This window comes from Ranitomeya imitator, chromosome 4 (assembly GCF_032444005.1).
Source record: "Ranitomeya imitator isolate aRanImi1 chromosome 4, aRanImi1.pri, whole genome shotgun sequence".
Taxonomy (NCBI): Eukaryota; Metazoa; Chordata; class Amphibia; order Anura; family Dendrobatidae; genus Ranitomeya; species Ranitomeya imitator.
This window is the reverse complement of record NC_091285.1, coordinates 367,708,520-367,735,208: the sequence shown is the minus strand read 5'-3', so window position 1 is coordinate 367,735,208 and position 26,689 is coordinate 367,708,520.

Here is a 26,689-nt window from a genome sequence, read left to right as displayed (position 1 = left end):
TGGCCTGTATTTTGGGGGGGTCTGCAAAATAGTGCTGTATATAACTAGAGTAACAGACTGGAAAAAATGGAAAACCGGCCTAAAATGCCCACATTTGTAGCACACGGATGTATGAGGCATGTCACAGATATAGCACACTGTAAAATATGTGGCTTGTATGTATTTTTTTTGGGGGGGGGTTAAGCAAAATGGTGTCAAGAAATTGTGTAAGACGCTCAAAAAAAATTCTACTCTACCGTACCACTAAAAAATGAAAGATTTTTCTGCACACTCATAAGTGATTTTTGTGACCCCTTTAAAATTGATGGATTTTCATGCTGTGCTAGGAAAAGAATCTGGCTGTATTGTGCAGTGTCAAAAAGCAAATGGAGAAAAAAAGGTCTCTGCATTGCTTTGCAATAAAATAATCTCTATTAACCTGGCAAAAATATTTTCCTAGCCAATTATACCTGGGGCTAGGTATATACGGTCAATATATGCTATAGGTAAAAGCATCATCAGCAGACAGTAATGGAATGAACCCTCTTGATGTATGCAATGATATCTATATACACACATACAGTGCCTGCAGGCCTGCCCTGATATGTATAGAGTGACGTACACTCCCCTGCCTACCTAACACTGCAACCTATACACTCCGGAATTAGTCCTTAAAAGGACTGTTGGTTTAGCTGGATTTGAGTAGTTTAGAATGGAAAACCCCACACTGACTAAGAAATCCCCAAATCTGACCCTATCTCAGCAGCAGCTCTCCCTACACTGTCTGATTACGGAGCTGAATGCGCCGAGCAGGGGGGCATCCGGTCTCTTATACCTCTGATGATGCTGTGTGGCCAGCCAATCATTGCAAGACCACAACAAAGATGGCTGTGGCATTACAGTGCCCGGCAGACAATCCCTGCATGTTAATTGGGTCTCTAAAGTCCGCCAAAAATGCAGGGTGGAGACCTGAGTTCCTGCTGAGTAATCCCGGAAATGCTCGGTGCTCGCCGAGTACACCAAAGTGCAGTGATACTCGGGCGAGTAACGAGTAGTGGCGAGCACGTTCGCTCATCACTAGTGAATACATTAAAAATGGAGCAGAAAAAGATGAGCACTTTGGTTTCCGTTTTGCATCATTTGTGTCCTGTTTGTGACAGATCTGCTTTTACCAGAGGTGTCTCTGGACACCTGTAGTTTTCTAGGTATGTACAGAGCTTAAAAAATTGACTTATGGGGTTTTATAAACTCAATCCAGCAGCAAATTGCAAAGAATTAAAATAATATAGATAATAGAAAATGGATCAAGTTAATATTTATTTACACTTTTTACAAATAACCTATTGCTAAGCATTATGTGAAATCTCATTTCCATTTTTCTATACAGATTGATCCTTAATAGAATTTGATGGATTGATTGAAATTCAATTTCGCCACCTTCCCCAAATTTTCTCCAAAAATGTGATTTGCAGTGGATTTAATTGCCACAAATCATAATACTGAAAGGCCTCTAAGGCCAGGGTCACGCTCAGCGTAGGGAAATACGGTCTGTTTTTTACAGGCGTAATACGCAGAAATGATCCCAAAACAGTGATCCGTATGTCATCCATAGGCAAGGTGTGGCAGCGTATTTTGTGCATGTAAACTTCCTTATGTAATCCGTATGGCATCCGTAGAGCGAGATTTTCTCGCAGGCTTGCAAAATGGACATAGAATGGATCCATGGGGTCAAATATTCTTGAAAACATATATACAGTCTATATATATGTATATATGTCAGTAAGACACACATATATATATATATTTATATTTCATACAGCGCTAGATAGCTTAAAAGCCGGTAATTCAATTGCCGCCTTTTGCTATCTCCTTATCAAACCCGACAGGATATGAGACTTGGTTTACATACAGTAAACCATTTCATAATCATTATTTTTTTTAGATATTCCTCACTAATGATGTTAGTAGAGTGTGTGCAAAATTTTGGGGCTCCAGCTGTTAAAATAAAGAGTTAAATCACAGAAAAAAATTTCTCCGCCAGAGTGGGAAAGCCAGTGACTGAGGGCAGATATTGAGAGGGACCATGAATATTGCCCCACCTAGCTAAAAACATCTGCCCCAAGCCACCCCAGAAAAGGCACATCTGTAAGATGCGCCTATTCTGGCACTTAGCCTCTCTCTTCCCACTCCTGAGTAGCGGTGGTATATGGGGTAATAAAGGGTTAATGTCACCTTGCTAATGTAAGGTGACATTATTAAGCCTGGTTAATAATAGAGAGATGTCATCAAGACACCTATCCATTATTAATCCAATAGTAGTAAAGGGTTAATAATACACACACATTCGGAAAAAGTATTTTAATGAAAAAAACACACATGGGGTTGTAAAATCTTTATTATACTCGTAATCCACCTGAAGACCCTCATTCTGTAAAAGAAAAAAAAAGAAAAAAGCAACAAAATCCCATACCTCTCCGATGCTCAGTCATGTCCCACACTGTAAATCCATCAGAAGGGGTTAAATAATTTTACAACAAGGAGTCTGCTAATGCAGCTGTTGCTCCTGCTTGTAAAAACTGGGGAATGAATGGAAAGCAGGGGAATGTAGCATCGTAAACTTGCGTTGCTGCGCCCCCTGCTGGCATAAACTCATATGAACTCTAGTGTGGCAATTTTTCTGAATATTTTCTCACGCTCGAGTTCATATGAGGTTATGTCTACATTGGATTAATAATGGATAGGTGTCTTGTTGACATCTCTCCATTATTAACCAGGCTTAATGTCACCTTATATTAGCAACGTGACATTAACCCTTTATTACCCCATATCCCACCACTACTCGGGAGTAGGAATAGAGAGGCTAAGTGCCAGAATAGGCGCATCTTACAGATGTGCCTTTTCTGGGGTGGCTGGGGGCAGATGTTTGTAGCCGTGGGGGGGCAATAACCATGGTCCCTCTCTAAGCTATTAATATCTGCCCTCAGTCACTGGCTTTCCCACTCTGGCGGAGAAAATTGCGCGGGAGCCCACGTCAGTTTTTTCCACGATTTAAACCTTTATTTTAACAGCTAGAGCCCCCAAATTTTGCACACACACTCAACTAACATCATTAGTGAGGAATATGTAAAAAAAAATAAGGGATATGAAATGGTTTACTGTATGTAAATCATGTCTCATATCCTATTGGGTTTGATAAGGAGATAGCAAAAGCCGGCAATTGAATTACCGGCTTTTATGCTATCTAGCTCTGTATTAAATATAAATATATATATATATATATATATATATATGTGTCTCAATGACATATATATCCCTATACTGTGTATAGACATTTATTCTTTCTATTCTATTCTAACCTGTCAGTGTGATTTTACTGTACACCGCACTGAATTGCCGGCTTTTCTATAGAACACCGCTGCGTATTTCTCGCAAGTCACACTGATGGTCCGTGTTTAATCCATATTTTTCTTGCCCCATAGACTTTCATTGGTGGATTTTTTGCGCCTTACGCTGACAAACACAGCATGCTGCGATTTTCTACACACATAAAATACTGCTGTGAAATATACGGCAGATAGGAGTTGACCCATAGAGAAACATTGGTCCATGTGCAATGCGTTGTTTTTTGCACCTCTCATACGTCCGTAAAACTCTAGTGTGACGCCGGCCTAACTCATTGGAAAATAACACTCTGAGTTATCCTAGTTGTGTTATTTCATGCAAACACAGACTGATTAATGTGAAAGTGGCCTCAACCTATCTGGCTAGGGGAAAACGGATGGTAACCAACAGCAAAATTTGGGTGGTATGTATATTTAGTATATTTGACTACTACAGAATGGAAGTCTGCAAAAAAAAAAGGACAATGCACACACTTTGTGAAGTAGCTGTGCTTAAGTTTCTGGATTATGGAAAATTTTCTTTTGGCTTTTTATATAAATAAATTATGGCTTGCTCAGCTCACGGTACAGGAATCATACTTTCTATGACATATTGTGGCATGTAAAAGTTTGGGCACCCATGGTCAAAATTACTATTATTGTGAACAGTTAAAGGGAACCTGTCAGCAGGATTGTGCTCAGTAACCTACACACAGTGTCAGGTCGGTGCCGTTATACTGATTACAATGATACCTTGGTTGATGAAATCCGTGTTGTGGTTGTTCATTTATCTGTATTTTCAGCTTTGAGTTAATGATATGCTCGTGCTCCGAGGCGGCCTGTGGGGGGTCTTCAGTGGTGCTCTGATTTGGTATTCATAATGCAGACTGCTGACAGGTCACTGGTCCCTCACTGACCTGCCCCCTAGTTTGGATAATGAATATCTGTATATACTTAAAAAGAAAAAAAAAACCTTCTGCAGGCAGGTACAAGAAATGGCACCTGCTCTACAGCATAATGTTTTATGTGCCAACAATGCATTCTATTCACGTTATTCAGCTAGGGAAAAAAATCAATTTGAACATGGCACCCCATTAAATAGAGATTAACGAACAACCACAAGATGGATTTCATCAACCAACGGCGCCGACCTGGCACTGTGTGTAGGCTACTGTGCACAATCCTGCTGACAGGTTCCCTTTAACCCCTTCCCGACCTTTGACGCATACGCTGCGTCATGAAAGTCGGTGCCATTCCGACCCATGATGCAGCATATGCGTCATGGAAAGATCGCGTCCCTGCAGATCGGGTGAAAGGGTTAACTCCCATTTCACCCGATCTGCAGGGACAGGGGGAGTGGTAGTTTAGCCCAGGGGGGGTGGCTTCACCCCACCGTGGCTACGATCGCTCTGATTGGCTGTTGAAAGTGAAACTGCCAATCAGAGCGATTTGTAATATTTCACCTAAAAAACTGGTGAAATATTACAATCCAGCCATGGCCGATGCTGCAATATGGCTGGAAACACTGATGTGCCCCCACCCCACCCCACCGATCGCCCCCCCAGCCCCCCGATCTGTGGTCCGCTCCCCTCCGTCCTGTGCTCTGCTCCCCCGTCCTCCTGTCCGCTCCCCCCGTGCTCCAATCACACCCCCCGTGCTCCAATCAAACCCCCCCACACTCTGATCCCCCCCGCACAGCGATTCCCCCCCGTGCTCCGATCCACCCCCCCGCACAGCGATCCCCCACCCCGTGCTCCAATCCACCCCCCCGTGTTCCGATCCACCCCCCCATGCTCCGATCCACCCCCCCGTGCTCCGACGCCCCCCCCGTGACCTGATCTCCCCCCCCTTATACTTACCCGGCCTCCCGGGGTCCGTCCGTCTTCTTTCCTGGGCGCCGCCATCTTCCAAAATGGCGGGCGCATGTGCAGTGCGCCCGCCGAATCTGCCGGCCGGCAGATTCGTTCCAGAGTGAATTTTGATCACTGAGATAGGTTATATCTCAGTGATCAAAATTAAAAAAATAGTAAATGACCCCCCCCCCCTTTGTCACCCCCATAGGTAGGGACAATTAAAAAAATAAAGAATTTTTTTTTTTCCACTAAGGTTGGCGTTAGGGGTAGGGTTAGGGGTAGGGTTAGGGCTAGGGGTAGGGTTAGGGGTAGGGTTAGGGTTAGGGTTAGGGGTAGGGTTAGGGGTAGGGCTAGGGGTAGGGGTAGGGTTCGGGATGTGCACACATATTCTGGTCCTCTGCGAATTTTTCCACAGAGGATTTGATAAATCCGCAGTGCTAAACCGCTGTGGATTTATCGCGGATTTACCGCGTTTTTTCTGCGCATTTCACTGCGGTTTTACAACTGCGATTTTCTATTGGAGCAGTTGTAAAACCGCTGCGGAATCCGCAGAAAGAAGTGACATGCTGCGGAATGTAAACCGCTGCGTTTCCGTGCAGTTTTTCCGCAGCATGTGTACAGCGATTTTTGTTTCCCATAGGTTTACATTAAACTGTAATCTCATGGGAAACTGCTGCGGATCCGCAGCGTTTTCCGCAGCGTGTGCACATACCTTTAGAATTAGGCCATGTGCACACGGTGCGGATTTGGCTGCGGATCCGCAGCGGATTGGCCAGTGCGGATTCGCAGCAGTGTTCCATCAGGTTTACAGTACCATGTAAACATATGGAAAACCAAATCCGCTGTGCCCATGGTGCGGAAAATACCGCGCGGGAACGCTGCGTTGTATTTTCCACAGCATGTCAATTCTTTGTGCGGATTCCGCAGCGTTTTACACCTGTTCCTCAATAGGAATCCGCAGGTGAAATCCGCACAAAAAACACTGGCAATCCGCGGTAAATCCGCAGGTAAAACACAGTGCCTTTTACCCGCGGATTTTTCAAAAATGGTGCTGAAAAATCTCATACGAATCCGCAACGTTGGCACATAGCCTTAGGGTTAGGGTTGGGTTGGAATTAGGGTTGTGGTTAGGGTTAGGGGTGTGTTGGGGTTAGGGGTGTGTTGGGGTTAGGGTTGTGGTTAGGGGTGTGTTGCGGTTAGGGTTGTGATTAGGGTTACGGCTACAGTTGGGATAAGGTTTAGGGGTGTGTTGGAGTTAGAATTGAGGGGTTTCCACTGTTTAGGCACATCAGGGGGTCTCCAAACGCAACATGGCGCCACCATTGATTCCAGCCAATCTTGTATTCAAAAAGTCAAATGGCGCTCCCTCACTTCCGAGCCCCGACGTGTGCCCAAACAGTGGTTTACCCCCACATATGGGGTACCAGCATACTCAGGACAAACTGCGCAACAATTACTGGGGTCCAATTTCTCCTATTACCCTTGAGAAAATAAAAAATTGCTTGCTAAAACATCATTTTTGAGGAAAGAAAAATGATTTTTTATTTTCACGGCTCTGCGTTGTAAACGTCTGTGAAGCAATTGGGGGTTCAAAGTGCTCACCACATATCTAGATAAGTTCCTTGGGGGGTCTAGTTTCCAAAATGGGGTCACTTGTGGGGGGTTTCTTCTGTTTAGGCACACCAGGGGCTCTGCAAACGCAACGTGACGTCCGCAGACCATTCCATCAAAGTCTGCATTTCAAAAGTCACTACTTCCCTTCTGAGCCCCGACGTGTGCCCAAACAGTGGTTTACCCCCACACATGGGGTATCAGCGTACTCAGGAGAAACTGGACAACAACTTTTGGGGTGCAATTTCTCCTGTAACCCTTGGGAAAATTAAAAATTCTGGGCTAAAAAATTATTTTTGAGGAAAGAAAACGTATTTATTATTTTCACGGCTCTGCGTTATAAACTTCTGTGAAGCACTTGGGGGTTTAAAGTGCTCACCACATATCAAGATAATTTCATTTCGGGGTCTAGTTTCCGAAATGGGGTCACTTGTGGGGGGTTTCTACTGTTTAGCCACATCAGGGGCTCTGCAAACGCAACGTGACGCCCGCAGAGCATTCCATCAAAGTCTGCATTTCAAAACGTCACTACTTCACTTCCGAGCCCCAGCATGTGCCTAAACAGTGGTTTACCCCCACATATGGGGTATCAGCGTACTCAGGAGAAACTGGACAACAACTTTTGGGGTCAAATTTCTCCTGTTACCCTTGGGAAAATAAAAAATTGTGGGCTAAAAAATCATTTTTGAGAAAAGAATATTTTTTTTTATTTTCATGGCTCTGCGTTATAAACTTCTGTGAAGCACTTGAGGGTCCAAAGTGCTCACCACACATCTAGATTAGTTCCATTGGGGTCTAGTTTCCGAAATGGGGTCACTTGTGGGGGGTTTCTAATGTTTAGTCACATCAGGGGCTCTGCAAACGCAACGTGACGCCCGTAGAGCATTCCATCAAAGTCTGTATTTCAAAACGTCACTACTTCACTTCCGAGCCCCGGCAAGTGCCCAAATAATAGTTTACCCCCACATATGGGGTATCACCGTACTCAGGAGAAACTGGACAACAAATATTGGGGTCAAATTTCTCCTGTTACCCTTGGGAAAATTAAAAAATTCTGGGCTAAAAAATTATTTTTGAGGAAAGAAAACGTATTTATTATTTTCACTGCTCTGTGTTATGAACTTCTGCGAAGCACTTGGGGCTTCAAAGTGCTCACCTCACATCTAGATAAGTTCCTTTCGGGGTCTAGTTTCCAAAATGGGGTCACTTGTGGGGGGTTTCTATTGTTTAGCCACATCAGGGGCTCTGCAAACGCAACGTGACGCCCGCAGAGCATTCCATCAAAGTCTGCATTTCAAAACGTCACTACTTCACTTCCGAGCCCCAGCATGTGCCTAAACAGTGGTTTACCCCCACATATGGGGTATCAGCGTACTCAGGAGAAACTGGACAACAACTTTTGGGGTCAAATTTCTCCTGTTACCCTTGGGAAAATAAAAAATTGTGGGCTAAAAAATCATTTTTGAGAAAAGAATATTTTTTTTTTATTTTCATGGCTCTGCGTTATAAACTTCTGTGAAGCACTTGAGGGTCCAAAGTGCTCACCACACATCTAGATTAGTTCCATTGGGGTCTAGTTTCCAAAATGGGGTCATCTGTGGGGGATCTCCAATGTTTAGGCGCACAGGGGCTCTCCAAACGCGACATGGTGTCCGCTAATGATTGGAGCTAATTTTCCATTTAAAAAGCCAAATGGCGTGCCTTCCCTTCTAAGCCCTGCCGTGCGCCCAAACAGTGGTTTACCCCCACATATGGGGAATCTGCGTACTCAGGACAAACTGGACAACAACATTTGGGGTCCAATTTCTCCTATTACCATTGGCAAAATAGGAAATTCCAGGCTAAAAAATCATTTTTGAGAAAAGAAAAATTATTTTTTATTTTCATGGCTCTGCATTATAAACTTCTGTGAAGCACCTGGGGGTTTAAAGTGCCCAGTATGCATCTAGATAAGTTCCTTGGGGGGTCTAGTTTCCAAAATGGGGTCACTTGTGGGGGAGCTCCATTGCATAGGCACACAGGGGCGCTCCAAATGGGACATGGTGTCCGCTAACAATTGGAGCTAATTTTCCATTCAAAAAGTCAAAAGGCGCGCCTTCCCTTCCGAGCCCTGCCGTGTGCCCAAACAGTGGTTTACCCCCACATATGAGGTATCGGCGTACTCGGGAGAAATTGCTCAACAAATTTTAGGATCCATTTTATCCTATTGCCCATGTGAAAATGAAAAAATTGAGGCGAAATGAAATTTTTTGTGAAAAAAAAGTACTTTTTCATTTTTACGGATCAATTTGTGAAGCACCTGAGGGTTTAAAGTGCTCACTAGGCATCTAGATAAGTTCATTGCGGGGTCCAGTTTCCAAAATGGGGTCACTTGTGGGGGAGCTCCAATGTTTAAGCACACAGGGTCTCTCCAAACGCGACATGGTGTCCGCTAACGATGGAGATAATTTTTCATTCAAAAAGTCAAATGGCGCTCCTTCCCTTCCGAGCCTTACCATGTGCCCAAACAGTGGTTTACCCCCACATGTGAGGTATCGGTGTACTCAGGAGAAATTGCCAAACAAATTTTAGGATCCATTTTATCCTGTTGTCCATGTGAAAATGAAGAAATTGAGGCTAAAAGAATTTTTTTGTGAAAAAAAAGTACTTTTTCATTTTTACAGATCAATTTGTGAAGCACCTGGGGGTTTAAAGGGCTCACTATGCATCTAGATAAGTTCCTTGGGGCGTCTAGTTTCCAAAATGGGGTCACGTGTGGGGGAGCTCCAATTTTTAGGCACACGGGGGCTCTCCAAACGTGACATGGTGTCCGCTAAAGAGTGCAGCCAATTTTTCATTCAAAAAGTCAAATGGCGCTCCTTCCCTTCCAAGCCCTGCTGTGCGCCCAAACAGTGGTTTACCCCCACATATGAGGTATCAGCGTACTCAGGACAAATTGGACAACAACTTTCGTGGTTCAGTTTCTCTTTTTACCATTGGGAAAATAAAAAAATTGTTGCTGAAAGGTCATTTTTGTGACTAAAAAGTTAAATGTTCATTTTTTCCTTCCATGTTGCTTCTGCTGCTGTGAAGCACCTGAAGGGTTAATAAACTTCTGGAATGTGGTTTTGTGCACCTTCAGGGGTGCAGTTTTTAGAATGGTGTCACTTTTGGGTATTTTCAGCCATATAGACCCCTCAAACTGACTTCAAATGTGAGGTGGTCCCTAAAAAAAATGGTTTTGTAAATTTCGTTGTAAAAATTAGAAATCGCTAGTCAAATTTTAACCCTTATAACTTCCTAGCAAAAAAAAAATTTGTTTCTAAAATTGTGCTGATGTAATGTAGACGTGTGGGAAATGTTATTTATTAACTATTTTGTGTCACATAACTCTCTGGTTTAACAGAATAAAAATTCAAAATGTGAAAATTGCGAAATTTTCAAAATTTTCGCCAAATTTCCGTTTTTATCACAAATAAACACAGAATTTATTGACCTAAATTTACCACTAACATGAAGCCCAATATGTCACGAAAAAACAATCTCAGAACCGCTAGGATCCGTTGAAGCGTTCCTGAGTTATTACCTCATGAAGGGACACTGGTCAGAATTGCAAAAAACGGCAAGGTCTTTAAGGTCAAAATAGGTTGGGTCATGAAGGGGTTAAGCAAGTTGAAGATGAAATAATCTTTAATATAGCTAAAGTTAAAGATGACACATTTACTTTGTATTTTAGGCAATATATATATATATATATATATATATATATATATTATATATATATATATATATATATATATATATATATATATATATATATATATGTTCAAAAAAAGAGGCAGCACTCCATTGTTCAAATATAAAAACATGCAAGGTTTAATTTACCCACACGTTCAGGCAACGCTTCAGCTCACAATGAGCCTTTCTCAAGCCTTGAGAAAGGCTCATTGTGAGCTGAAACATTGCCTGAGCATGTGGATAAATTAAACCTTGCACGTTTTTATATTGGAACAATGGAGTGCTGCCTCTTTTTTTTTTAACTTTTATGAAACTTGAATGATCGGTGGACTGGTTTTCTGGGGGCCCTGCACCCGAAGATAAGTATTTCTGTGCTGTTCCCCTTTTTTCTTGATATATATATATATATATATATATATATATATATATATATATATATATATATATATATACATATAAAATATTGCCTTTTTTTACATTTTAAAAAGGAAAATTGGTCACTGCAAAAGTTTGGGCACCCTTGGAGATTTGTAAAAGGTCTAGAGCTGATTCCAGATGTGACATTTGCATTTGGAAGCTGTTGCTGTAAACTCACAACATGCAGTAGAAGGAGCTCCCAATGAAATCGAAACACACCATCATTAGGCTGGTAAAAAATGAATAAATCAAACAGAGAAATAGCAGAAATAATGGGAGTAGCCAAATCAACAGTTACAACAGGTACATTAAGCAAAAAAAAAAAAGAACGCACTGGTGAACTTGGGAACTCAAAAAGGTCTGGACGTCCACTGAAGACAACAGTGGTGCGCGATCGCAGAATTCTTCCCATGGTGAAGAAATCCCATAATTCATTCCAAGTGGATGAATTCCGAAGTGTACAGGGCTATGCTTTCTGCTCTGATTCCAAGGCTGATTGGAAAATAAGAAATACTGTAGGAGAGAAAAAAGCGCAAATAGGGTCTTATCCGGTGGAGATAGTAAGGTATGCAATCAGATTGCACTCACCTGACGTATCTTCACTTTAGAACATGGAAACTCAACAGAGTTGACAGCTGCTGCAGATCCACTGGTCAAAGGATCCGATGACCAAAGAATGGAGTATCAAACTGGAGAAATTCGTGGATATCCCCTGCGCTGCTGTGCAAATCACGATCCACACGGTTGTAAGAAAGAATTAATGGTTTATTCACTGATTGTGTTTCAAAGTCATTATGACTTCTTCATAATGACTTCAAAACGTGTTGAGTGAATAAATCATCAATTCTTTCTTACAACCGTGTGCATCGTGATTTGTACAGCAGCGCAGGTGATATCCACGAATTTCTCCAGTTTGATACTAAGGCTGATTGGAAGGCACTTATCAGTAATGACCCAAACATACTGTGAAAGTAACCCAGGAGTATTTTAAGGCAAGTAATTGGAATATTCTTCAATGGCCAAGACAATTTGACATTCATGAAATGATCTAAGGGGTAAAATTGTAGAGAGTGACATGCTCTGGTATACTAATGTAAGGAGACTAACATCTTCAGAGTCACTTTCGACCCTTTAAAGAGCCTTGCCATATGACGTAGAATGAGAGCCAAACCAGAATCTCAATTTGCAGTCACAGTGGCACTAGAATTCAAGTTCTCTTCCTCTCTGAACAGGCAATTCACAAATGCTTAAGACAAAACTTAGAAAGTCCCATGAACAAGCAAAACCTGAAGCCTCACTGCAGTAAAGGCCTGTCAAAGCATTACAAAGGAGGACACCCAGCATTCGGTGACAACCATGGCTTCTGGACTTCAGGCAGTCACTGCCTGCAAAGGATTCTCTACAAAGTATAAAAACTCAACATTTTATTTATCTTATAGTTATGTTGTCCAATTACTTTGGAGCTTCTGAAATGAGGAGGCTTTATAGAAAAATGGTTGCAAATTCTAAACATTTAACAGGATATTTTTGCTTAACCACTCAAATTAAACCTGACAGTCTACACTTCAATTGCATCTCATTTGTTTCATTTTAAATTTAAAAAAAATAGTGTCATGCAGAGCCAAAATCACAAAGATTCGGGCACTGTCCAAATATTTCTGGGCTTAACTGTATAATTACAAGCAATCAGAACCACATTAGATGGAGTCTAAAGTCCAAAGTATCAAAATAATATAATATTTTATTGGAGAATTATAACGGTACACAAACAAAACCACCAAGAACACTCTTTGATGATATGATTAGGGCTTGTGCACATGACCGGTTATCTCGGGTGAGTACTATCTGTGGTTTTCACAGATAACACTCATTGGGTGAGTATTATCTGTGGTTTTCACAGATAGCACTCATGCCTATGATATTCTATGGGGCCATGCACATGCACGACTTTGATGTGAGTGTCGGATCAAAATTGCCAATGCAAGTATATAGGGAAACTTTATTAATCTCAACCTCGTTTTTCTTGGATGGAGAGGAAACAGTCATGTGCACCTACCTTTGAAACGGGCAGGGAACTTTTTTCTGACAGAGGTCCATTCGGATATTTATACCATCATTCTCGGGCCATAAATAATTATCAATTTGAAATTTATTCTGCTATATTTGGCCAAACAATACATTAACTCACCGCTAATGTGATAGCTAAAGCTACTCATCTTTGGTGAGACTAAAGATGTTAGGTGGTATGAATGATGTTACTACCCGCAACTGCTTTTCCAGGTTTGCGTTGGTCTGGAGTCAACTCTTTTTGATTAATTTTTAAAAGAACGTGCAACAATAAGTTCTGATTCTAAACACAGGATACACTGTGGGCATATACATCACACGGAATGCTGGGGGTATATACGCATCACAGGAGCAGCTGGGGGCATATATACACCACAGGATACTTTGTGGGCATATACATCACAGGAGACACTGGGGCATATACATTACAGGAGATGCTGGGGGGCATATACGCATCACATGAGGGACTGGGAGGCATATACGCATCACATGAGGGACTGGGAGGCATATACGCATCACATGAGGGACTGGGAGGCATATACGCATCACATGAGGGACTGGGAGGCATATACGCATCACATGAGGGACTGGGAGGCATATACGCATCACATGAGGGACTGGGAGGCATATACGCATCACATGAGGGACTGGGAGGCATATACGCATCACATGAGGGACTGGGAGGCATATGCGCATCACATGAGGGACTTTGGACATATATTCATTACAGCAGGGTTCAGAGCATATACACATTACAGCAGGGTTCGGGGCATATACACATTATAGGAGGGCTGTGGGCATATACGCATCACAAGATTGGCTGGGGGCACATAGACATCACAGGATATGCTGGGAGAGATATATGCATCACAGGAGACGCGTTCATATATGCATAACAGAAGGGGCTTGGAGCATATATGCATCACAGGAGACGCTGAGGGCATATACGCATCACAAGGGACCATGGGGGCATATGCACATTATAGGAGGAGCTGAGGGGCATATACGTGTTACAGGAGTGGCTGGGGCATATAGACATATAGACATCACAGGACGGGCTGGGGTATATAAACCTTACAGGATGGGTTGGGGCATATAGACATCATAGGAGGGGCTGGAGGAATACAGACATCACAGGAGAGACTGTGGACATATTGACATCACAGGATTGGCTGAGAATATATAGACATCACAGGACGGGCTGGGGCTGCCATTGCTGTCATCGTCATCATTGGTGGGACTGGAGTGTAGAGCATTATGCTGAATGCTACATGTGCATGCTCACAGCCTCTGGAGCAATTACAGGACCCACAGCCTGAAAAATGCAGCCACCTGAAAGCAATGTGATCACTGGGAATCTGCCGAGGAGCCGCAGAATAGAACTCTGCGGGCTGCAAATGTCGAGCCAGAGGTTCCTCACCCCTGCCTTAAAAGGAGACCCATTGCAGCCCACCTATATAATACTGGGAATCTTCTCCCTCAATGCATGCCTTACAAAACTGACATTATGTTTTAATGTACGTTCAAAGAAAATGATGCAATACTGCCATCTGCTGCTCACTGACCATGCTTTTATATACTCCTCATATATTATTACACATTACCTTAGTGGTTACATTTTCAATTAATATTTGAATTATCAAAATAAAAAAAAGTAAGAAATTAGTAGAAAATGTAACATCACAACAAATTATAAAAATATATTAAAATAATATAACCGGCTTTATGTTCTATTGGTGCATCTCATATTACCAAAACAGCTGAGATCTATTGAGACAAGATCTTGGAAGATGTTCTTTGGTATCTAGCATCAAGAAATGTAAGTTAAATAGTGGGACTGCATTGGATTGGACTTTTTTTTTAAATATTGCAAAGATGCTCAATTAAATTAACATCTGGGGTATTTGGAGAGCATATCTATTCCTCAAGCCCTTTCATTTCCTTGAAGGTTTTGTCCTCTTTCAATTAAAATTTTCCCTGGTTACAACTTGCTAAAGAAAAGAGCTTATTTTAAATGAAGGGGGGTGTTACCTGTGGGAGACATGGAGAGCATGGGAGCAACCTCTTTAAATGATTTCTGAGCAATTTTTGCGACAATTAAAGGATACTCTAGCCATGAAGGAGTGTACTTGGTCCAAAACAATGTTTAGATAGATGGTCAAAATAATATCCACATGAATGCAAGGACTCAGAGGCTATAGCACTACATTATTGGCATGCCATCTTCCCATAGTAAGGCCCCCATCACATGTTGTGATGATTTCGGTACTGGAAACACCAGTACCTGTGAGGTCTGTGGTCCATGTTCGTGTGCCATCCGTATGTCATTGTGACACCATCCATGTGTCATATGTTTGTACATGTGTACATGTCCGTGTGTATCATTCGTGTGCGCCATCAGTGTAACAAGTGCTTGAGTAGAATGAAGAATACAAATGACAGATGACTAGGTGTTACATGTGTAGATAGACAAAAATATGTCAGTGAAATATACAGTATAATCAGTGCAGTGTATGTGTAGTTTTCTGTACTTGTATTTAGGACACAAATAAATGAATGAAAAAATGGCGTGGGCTCCCCTTTATTTTAATAACCAGCTGAGGGAAAGTAGACAGCTGTGAGCTGGTCTTATTAGTCTGGGAAAGGGCCAATATGTCAGCTGTGTAATGTCCATTGACATCAAACCCAGGAGTTATTAATGGAGGGGTGTAAATCAAATACCCCCATTACTAACCCCGTAGTCAAAAGAAATAAACACACTCACAGAAGTCATTTAATTGTAAATAGCACTCCAAAACAATTACCCTCTTTTACCCATTTACTTCTAAAAAAAAATTAATTCATAATATGAAGGTTCCACGACGATCCCCGACGATCACTCTCCATGGCCGCCGGGACACACTGGGAGTAGCATGAGAAAATGGTCCACAAAATATGTTGTGCTATTTCTCCTGAGTATGCAGCTACTCCATATGTGGGGGAACCTACAGTTTGGGCACATGGCATGGCTCAGTGATGTTTTAGAAGGTAGACTTTGATGGAATGATCTGAAGGGGTCATATTGCGTTTGGAGAGCCCTTGATGGGCCTAAACACCCACAAATGACCCCAGTTAGGAAACTAAACCATTCAAGTAATTTATCTAGAGCACCTTGTACCCCCAGGTGCTTCCCAGAATTTTACAACATTGATCTGTGAAAATGAAAAGAAAATACTTTTCCCACAAAAATGTTGTTTTAGCCCCAATTTTTTTCATTTTCACAAGGATAGCAGGGGAAAATGGACCCAAAAATTTGCTATGAAATTTCTCCTGAGTATAACAAAACCCTATATGTTTTCAAAAACTCATTTTGAGGCACAGTGCAAAGCTCAGAAGTAAAGAAGCGCCATATTGGAGTTTAGATTTTGCTGAAATGATTTTAGGGTTCCATGTCACATTGGCAAAGGCCCTGAGGAACCAGAGCAGCAGAAACCCCCAATAAGTGACCTCATTTTACAAACTACACCCCCAACAAATTCATCTAGACGTGCAGTGATCATATTGACACCACCTGTGCCTCACATAATTTAATACCGTTGGGTGGCACAGAAAGAATAATTACATTTTTGCAACTAAAATGTTGTTGCTCCAAATTTCTAATTTTTCTATGGGCTAATAGGAAAAAATTAACCTCAGTTAGTTGTAAAAAATTCTCCTGATTGTGCCAATACCCAGGGGGGTAACTACAACAGGTGCAGGGGTTGCAATCGCACCCGGGCCCTGGAGCCTAGGGGGCCCTAAAAGTCCCTTTGGCCTATAGAAAAAGACTATTGCTATTAAAGATTTTTAATATTTTGGGGCCCCGTTGGAGCTTTTGAATCGGGGCCCATGAGTTTCAAGTTACGCCACTGCCAATATCCTTCATGTAATCGTGAGATACAATATTTTACAGATTATAAAATTCACTTTTTTCCCCCAAATTTGGAGGGAGATGGGGGTGCATCTTATAATGCGGATATACCTTACTGGTACCATTGCTGCAGGTCGCAGGCTGGGATGAGGAGGTGTTCGGCGCTGCGGGGTGCCCGGTGGTGCTGTGGGGTGTCCGGTGGTGCTGTCGGGTGTCTCTGGTGCTGCTGGTGGGTGTCTCCGGTGCTGTGGGGGCTCTGCCGACATTTTGTGAAAGGCCAGAGCCCCTGCAGTTCCATGGTTTCCTTTGATGTGGACTCTGGGAAAATGGCCTCCGGGGGGCGTCGCATGTGCAGATGGAGATCTCGGCACCAAGATCTCGGGAGATGAGATCTCAGCACTGACATCTCATCTCCTGAGATCTTGGTGCCAAGATTTCCATCTGCTCATGCGCCGCCCCCCCAGCGGCCATTTTCCCAGAGTTCACCGCTCTTGCCTTTCACCAAAATGTCGGCAGAGCCCCCGCAGCAGCGGACACCCGCAGCTGCACTGGACACCCGCATTGGCGCGCCGCACATCGGGACACCCCTCATCCCAGCCTGCGGCCTGAATCATCACCCCACTCCTGCCTCCTCCAGGAGCAACCCTGGGACCCCGCTTCACCGCAGCCACCACCCCCCAGTAACCAATAAGACACATGGATTATAAGAAGCACCACCATTTTATTAAAAAAAAGTTTCTCTATTTTTCTCCTCAAAATTTGGGGGCGTCATATAATCCGGAGCGTCTTATAATCTGAAAAATATGGTACTTTTCAGGTACAGTGCAAAGCTCAAAAGGGAAGGAGCACCATATTATAGTGCAGATTTTACTGTTATGATTTGCGGTTGCCATGAACCACTGGGACAGCCTCTTAGATGCCAGAAACAGCAGAACCTCGCATGAGTGACCCCATGAGTGGTTTTTTGCTGGTGGGGCTGTGCTGTCTGGAGTCATGGGGACTCAACCTTGCAGCATGGATGCTGTGAGGCACCAGGCTGTCCACCCTGCCAATGAATTGTCACTGTGGTGGCAGTGGGCTTCATACAGTCTGATCAGAATGTTAATCTAAGAACCTCATGTTCAGTTATATATATTTTTTCCTTGCAGCATTAGATCAATGCATGATTTTTGGAGGTGTTGTCCATTCTCTTTTTCAGCATTTTTACCCCTGCGGTTTTCTATAATGGAATGGGTACAAAAACGCTGCAGATTCATAAAAAAGAGCCGAGAGCTGATGTTTTTAGCCGGGGGTGGGGGGCAGTATCCGTGGCCCCTTCCTAGGCTATTAATAACAGTCCACAGCTGTCTGCACAGCCTCTGCTGGTTATTAATTATAGGGGACCCTACGTCATTTTTGGGGGGTCCCCTATTTTAATAGCCGGTGAAAGCTAAGTATATAATTGTGAGCTGATATTAATAGCCTGGGAAACTCCATGGGTATTACATCTGTATTACTATCTATTCTATGTGTATATACTTTATGTAATCCATCTATGCTGTCAGGTTTACTGTATGTTGCAGATGATTTGCTGGAGATCAATGTGTAAAAATCGAATAGCACTCACATCATCCAAGTGATGTGCGATTTTTTTTCTTGCACCTATAGGCTTGCATTGGCATGTCTCGGCAGGGTCTCGGTGCCAATCGCTGCTTGCTGCATGTCAAATGTGCCTGAGAATAAAAACGCTGATGTAAGCTGCCCCATAGATTAAAACTGGGCTGATTGCTTTGCGATGTTTCTTGCAGAGCCCTCGGCCATATTCTAAGGTAGTGTGACTCCAGCCTAAATCATAAAAACACAATACAACCGCATGTTATCATTCACACTACTATTGTTGTCTTCGGTGGCAAATATATGTTAGTCCCTGTCATTTACTTACACCTTCACCTCTCAGCCTGTTTTCACCTTTCTGACCAGGACAAATTTTACAATTCTGACCAGTGTCACATTATGAGATAATAACTATGAAACACTTTAATGGATCCTATTGATTCTAAGGCTGCCGTCACACTAGCAGTATTTGGTCAGTATTTTATATCAGTGAGTGTAAGCCAAAACCAGGAGTGGAACAATTAGAGGAAAAGTATAATAGAAACACATGCACCACTTCTGCATTTATCAACCACTCCTGGTTTTGGCTTACAAATACTGATGTAAAATATTGACCAATTACTGCTAGTGTGACGGCAGCCTAAGAATGTTTTTTTTCATGATACATTGTAAATTATGCCCTTAAATTAGATAGTTGTATCACAAAAAATAGATAATAAATAACATTTACCACATGTCTACTCTATCTGACTATCAGTTTTGAAAGTTTTTTGCTAGAAGGGTTAAAAAGTGTATCACAAATGTCTAATTTTTGAAACATAATTTACAAAACCATTTTTTCCACAAAAAAGATTTTTTAGCCCCCAAGTTTTTATTTTCACAAGGGTAACAGGAGAAATTGGACCCCAAAAGTTGTTGTCCAATTTACCCTGAGTACGTTGTTGCCCCATATGTGGGGGTAAACCACTGTTTGGGCACATGCAGAGCTCAGAAGGGAGGGAGCACCATTTGACTTTTTGAGCACAAAATTGGCTGTCGTGTTTGGAGACCCCCTGCTGCACCTAAACAGTGGAAACCCCCCAATTCTAACTCCAACCCTAACCCCAACAGTCCACTATCCCTAATCCCAACCCGATCCATAATCCTAATCACAACCCTAACCCCAAAACAACACTAATCTCAACCCTAACCATAACCCTAATCAAAACCCTAAATCCAACACACCCCTAATCCTAATCTCAACCCGAACCTCAAACCTAACCCTAATGTCAATACACCCCTAACCCTAATCCCAACCCTAACTTTAACCCTAATCCCAAACCTAACCCTAATCCCAAATGTAACCCTAATGCCAACCCTAATACCAACCCTAATCCAAACCCTAATCCCAACTCTAACCCTAACTTTAGCCTCAACCCTAGCCCTAACTTTAGCCCCAACCCTAGCCCTAATCCTAGCCCTAGCCCCAACTTTAGCTGCAACCCTAGACCTAACCCTAACTTTAGCCCTAACCCTAGCCCTAACCCTAATTTTAGCCCCAACCCTAGCCCTAACCCTAACTTTAGCCCTAACCCTAACACTAAATTTAGCCCCAACCCTAACCCTAACTCTAAATTTAACCCTAACCCTAACTTTAGCCCCAACCCTTACCCTAGCCCTAAGGCTACTTTCACACTTTTGTGGCATCCGTCGCAATCCGTCATTTTGGACAAAAAACGGATCCTGCAAATGTGCCCGCAGGATGCCTTTTTTGCCCATAAACTTGTATTGCCGACGGATGGCCACACGTCGCGTCCGTCGTGCACTGGATCCGTTGTGTTTTGGCGGACCATCGTCACAAAAAAACTTTCATTGTTACTTTTTTTGTACGTCGCGTCTGCCATTTCCGCTCATGCGTGGCTGTAACTCTGCCCCCTCCTCCCCAGGACATAGACTGGGCAGCGGATGCATTGAAAAACTGCATCTGCTGCCCACGTTGAGCACAATTTTCACAACGTGCGTCAGTACGTCGGGCCGACGCATTGCGACAGCCCCATACCGACGCAAGTGTGAAAGAAGCCTAACCCTAGCCCTAACCTTAACCCTAGCCCTAATCCTAACCCTAAATTTAGCCCCAACCCTAACCCTAAATTTAGCCCTAACCCTAACCCTAATTTTAGCCCCAACTCCTCTCTCCTGCCGGCCGGCAGATGGCGTGCGCACTGCGCATGCGCCCACCATTTTCTTTCCATATGAAGAAGAAGGCGGGCAGGAGGGGACGCAGGAGGATCCAGGGACACCGGTAAGTATAGCAGGGTCCCCAAATCACCCTATTTCTCTGTCCTCTTATTTTTTTGCTACCGCCGGTAAACAGTTAATTACCGACGATCGCAAACCAGGGTTGGTAAGAACCGACCCTGATCATGTTTTTTGGGGTCTTGGCTACCCCCGGCAGCCGAGACCCCAAAGATCCTCCGGGTACCGGCCGGCGGGCGCGCTGCGCATGTGCCCGCCATTTTTTTGACAGAAGATCTCAACCCGAACCTCAAACCTAACCCTAATCCCAATACACCCCTAACCCTAATCCCAACCCTAACCTTAACCTTAATCACAAACCTAACCCTAATCCCAAACGTAACCCTAATGCCAACCCCAACCCTAATACCAACCCTAATCCAAACCCTAATCCCAACTCTAACCCTAACTTTAGCCTCAACCCTAGCCCTAACTTTAGCCCCAACCCTAGCCCAAACTTTAGCCCCAACCCTAACCCTAATCCTAGCCCTAACCCCAACTTTAGCCGCAACCCTAGACCTAACCCTAACTTTAGCCCTAACCCTAGCCCTAACCCTAATTTTAGCCCCAACCCTAGCCCTAACCCTAACTTTAGCCCTAACCCTAACCCTAAATTTAGCCCCAACCCTAACCCTAAATTTAACCCTAACCCTAGCCCTAACTTTAGCCCCAACCCTAACCCTAGCCCTAAGGCTACTTTCACACTTGCGTGGCATCCGTCGCAATCCGTCATTTTGGACAAAAAATGGATCCTGCAAATGTGCCCGCAGGATGCCTTTTTTGCCCATAAACTTGTATTGCCGACAGATGGCCACACGTCGCGTCCATCGGGCACTGGATCCGTTGTGTTTTGGCGGACCATCGTCACAAAAAAAATTCATTGTTACTTTTTTGTACGTCGCGTCCGCCATTTCCGCTTATGCATGGCTGTAACTCTGCCCCCTCCTCCCCAGGACATAGACTGGGCAGCGGATGCATTGAAAAACTGCATCTGCTGCCCACGTTGTACACAATTTTCACAACGTGCGTCAGTACGTCGGGCCGACGCATTGCGACGGCCCCATACCGATGCAAGTGTGAAAGAAGCCTAACCCTAGCCCTAACCTTAACCCTAGCCCTAATCCTAACCCTAAATTTAGCCCCAACCCTAACCCTAAATTTAGCCCTAACCCTAATTTTAGCCCCAACTCCTCTCTCCTGCCGGCCGGCAGATGGCGGGCGCACTGCGCATGTGCCCGCCATTTTTTTGACAGAAGAAGATGGCGGCGCCCAACCGGAGCCACGAGGAGCACCGGGGGAAACAGGTGAGTATCGGGGGGCTATCGGGGACCCTATTTCTCTGTCCTCTGATGTGCAATCACATCGGAGGACAGAGAAATTAAAAGGGAAATCGCTTTTTTTTGCGATCACCGGTAAACGGTCAATTACCGGCGATCGCAACTCGGGGGTCGGTAAAAAAAAACCCAAATCATGTTCTCTGGTGTCTCAGCTACCCCCCGTAACCGAGACCCCAGAGAAAATCTGACTCTGGGGGGCGCTATTCACTTTTTCCACAGCGCCGTTAATTAACGGCGCTGTGGTTTAAGTACCCTTAACTGCCGCCGTTAAAAGGCGTATCGGCGGTCGTTAAGGGGTTAAGAGCGACATATAGGAGGATTATTATTGCTATATTGAAGGCATAACTTGTTATTTAACCATTTCTTGTTATTTAACCATTTTTCTAGATTCAATTTTGCAGACTCCATTTGCAGAGTGCCTGATGTGCCTAAACAGTGGAAACCCCATCAAATGATCCCTTATCGGAATTTACACCCCTTTGGGAATTCATTAATGGGTGTAGTTATCCAATAAGTATCGTTTCTCCTTGTGGAGAGTGACATGTTAAACATGTCGAGATGAGAAGACTTATAGCAACAATGCTCCTCTGGGAAATATGCAAATTGCCTCTTCAGAGTGGAAGAGACCTAGAACTCTAATGCCATCTCATTAAAAGGTTGACATTGACTTTTAGGATTGCTACTTCCAATAGGTGGCAGTAGAGTTCCAGTCCTCTTCCTCGCTGAAGAGACAATTTGCATATTTCCAAAAGAGCATTGCAGCTTTAAGTCTGCTCATTTTAGCATCCTTAACATGCCACTCCACACAAGGTGAAACGATACTTCTTGGATCCCGGTCAGATGCCCCTTACACAGCCAAACCAGATCTCTCATTTTGCACAGACAATGGGCAGTACCCTGAACACAGTATCTGCAAATTGAGATTCTGGTTTTGGCTTTTATCCTAAGTCATGTGACAAGGATCGGTAAAGGGTCGACCTAGACTTTTAGGATTGCTACTTCCAATAGATGGCACTAGAGTTCTATTGCTCTTCCTCTCTGAAGAGACAAATTTCATGGGTGTAGAGACAATTTTTACACGATGTGCATTTTCCAGAATCAAGCATGCAGTGGAAGTTGCAGAGTGAAAATTGCTAATATGCCATTTTAGTACCCATTACATTGTAGTACCAAATACAATGTGCCCAGTTTCTGCTTCTGTAGCGACGCTCTGGTAAATTAAGTGGGCTTGTCTCACTACTTTAGTATCAATGTGGATGCGAACTGCAGTTTTGGCATAGTGTGCCAATCAGATGGAAGGGGGGCATTTGGATTTAGGAGGGCAGATTTTGCAAGATTTCTTTTGGTGGAAGCCATGTTGCTTTTCCAGAGCATGTGTCCTACCAGTATCTTGGACATCCACTATATTTCTGTTAACAGGTAACAGTCCTGAGTGGGGACTTGTTTTGGCATTTTGGTGTAGAGAACATTTTGGATCAGTTCACATTTATCCTATGTTGTACGCTGAGCACTTACTTCAGGGTTTCCATTTAAATATCTGAAACATGGAATTCAGATGAAACATGTCAACGGATTCATTCACTAATGCAGCAGTTACTCTGGACTCCATTTGGCAATCGGTTTAGCCGTGTCTGGCTTTTCAGAGGTGCACAAAACTGTTGCCGACTGCGCTTTTGTGCACACCTAAAAAGATGGACATTGCCAGATTATAGACCAGATGATGTTCAAACTGTCTCCATAATCCTCATTATAGGGATTGTTCCATCAGGAGTTCTGTCTGAATCACATATTTCATATATTTACAAGGAAACTCTGGTGTAAGCACTTAGCAGAGAGCACAAAGTAAATGTGCTCAGAGCCTTACTGCGATTCTTGGGAGGCAGAATAAACAAAGCAAAAGCCATTTTTACACCATTCCTCTTGCAATATAAGTGGTAAGACAGCTTTATTCTTCGTGTCAGTGCGATTACATCGATACCAGATTTATTTTTTATGTTTGGCTGTTATCACACACTAAGAAACACATTTTTTTCACAGAAAAAAGTTTTTGCATTGCCATAATTTGAGAGCTATAGTTTTTCTGTATTTCTGCTGACAGAGTCATGTGAGGGCTTGTTTTTTGATTTGATGCTTTTATTGGTTCTATTTTGGGCACACATTTTTTGATTGTTTTCTATTTCGATTTTTGGTAAGCAGAATGCAAAAAACCTGCAATTCAGTAATTGTTTATGGGTTTTTTATGCTGTTTCACGTGTGGTAAAATTGATGACTGCATTATTCTTTGGATCAGTATAATTACAGAGATACCACATCTATATCTTTTTTATGTTTTGCTGATATTGCACAATGAAAACTATTATACAGAAAAAATAAGTTTTCTTGCATCTCTATATTCTGAGAGCTGTAACTTATTTATTTCTCTGCTGACAGAGCTGTATTGCAGCTTATGTTTGTGGGACAAGATGACATTTTCAGCAATAGCCGTTTTATTTACATTCGTAATTTTTTATCACATTTTATTCCACTTTTTGTTTAGCGATGTAATGAAAAAGCATATATTTTTACCTCTTTTTTTGTTTATTATTTACGGTGTTAAATAGGGTGACAGTTTTATAGATCGGGTCGTTACAGATGCGGCAATACCAAATATGTGGGGGGGGGGGTTTGTTTATACATTAATATTTGTATTTATTGGTATAACATTTTTTATATATTTGTTTTTTTTATTTTCTGATTTTTTAAAATAATTTTTACAATTTTTAAAAACTTTTTTTTACTTTTCTTTCTTAGTCCCTCTATGGTACTTTAACTTTTATTAGTTGATTCACTGGTATAATGCATTGCAATGCATTATGCCTGTCAGTGAAACACTGACTGACAGAATGCTTTTTAGGTCATGCTCTCAGCATGGTCTAACTGGCACCCCTACCCAACCATGGCTTATGGGTATATCAAATGTCATGAAGGGGTTAAAACACAAGCCTTTTTTTTTATTTTACTGCTGGAGTAATGCAACTAATCTAATCTCCCAGCCACCAGTATTATACTTACCAGTATACCACATGTACCCATTACAACCTACAGTGCTATGCATATCTATGTTTTTCATGGACTTTGTGTCCTACAAAACACATAGAGACATGTCTAGTTTTTTCCTGCAACACAGATGACAATGGCCAATATAAGTCTATGGGTCCGTGAAAAACACATGCAGCAGACAAATGGCATCCGTGTGCTGTCTGTATTTAACATTGCAAAGTATAGGAGAAGCTTTGTCATTTCTTTCTTTCTTTCTGTATACCTGTGAAACACTGATGACACACTGATGATAAAACCTGACACACAGATGACACACTCATTGTACAAACGGACAACCAGATGGCACTCTAATGACATACCGATCCAAAACACTGACGACACAATCGCCAATTTTTCACATGTACATGTTTTATATGGAAGTGTGAAGGAGGCCTTGCACTGAGAGCTTGTGACTGTTTCCTCTGACTTCCGGTCAGTCTGAAGTTGCGGTCACAAAATAGCGATGCTGGACCAGAGCACTGCCAATAGCAGATGAAGATGGTGTCTGTTAAGTATAATACTATTACTTGCACCACGCCAGCACTGAAATAAAAAAACACAGGCGTGGTGCTTTAAATATTGTGCTCCAAAAGCTTGCAATTAAAAACTTTAAACAATAACATCATCACTTTAATAATTCTTTTTAGACATTGTTATTTGACGCCCTACACTCACGCATATCTAGCAAAACTTGGAAAACAGATTTCATATCAGTTATATTGCTGTAGATATCTCAGGTATTTTTTGAAAGAGCCAAGGACATTCACATATCTTCAGACATTAGTACGTCAGGTAAATCTCAGATGACTATGACACAACATGGTAAGAGATTAGGTTGGTATTTAAAAAAAAATACTACATTGTCCCAGTTATACACTATATATTCAGAGACATGGATTAAATGAATAAGTGAATGGAGCGCCCCCAGAAACAGGGCCACAAGTCACTCGGTACCGGTCCTTTCTACTCAGTTATGTGGTTGTCACGGTGGCTGGACCCGGTCGTGATCCTGCTAAGGGGCATCCAATGAAGGTGGTAGTACAGTCTGTCAGGGGTTCGTGACGCCACCTGTGGTGTTCGGTCAGGGTGACCGACGCTGCTGTGGGGTCCGCCGGGGTGATGGAATGGCAGCTGGATGGTGTACCTTCCCACAGGTGAAGTATATCCCCAGGGCTTCCCAGTAAGGTGGATGGTGATGGTGTGAGGTGCAGGCAATAACGAGGACACAAGGTTGCAGTCTCTTTACCTTTTTACTGAAGGCTTCAATATACTCAGTCCAGAGCACGTTCAACCGGGCTATCAGAGACCGGCCGGTCCGATGGGCACATCCAGAGTTTCCCTCACAGATGGAAATCGTTGCCTACCAATAGCGCCTGTGTGTTGTAGTCCTACCCTGCTGAGCATTCGGAATAGTCCTCACAACTGCTGTTCTCCTTCGTTCGTTCTCTACAGCTTTCTCTCTCGCTCTCGTTCTTTGGTTCCAGATGTTGCTAG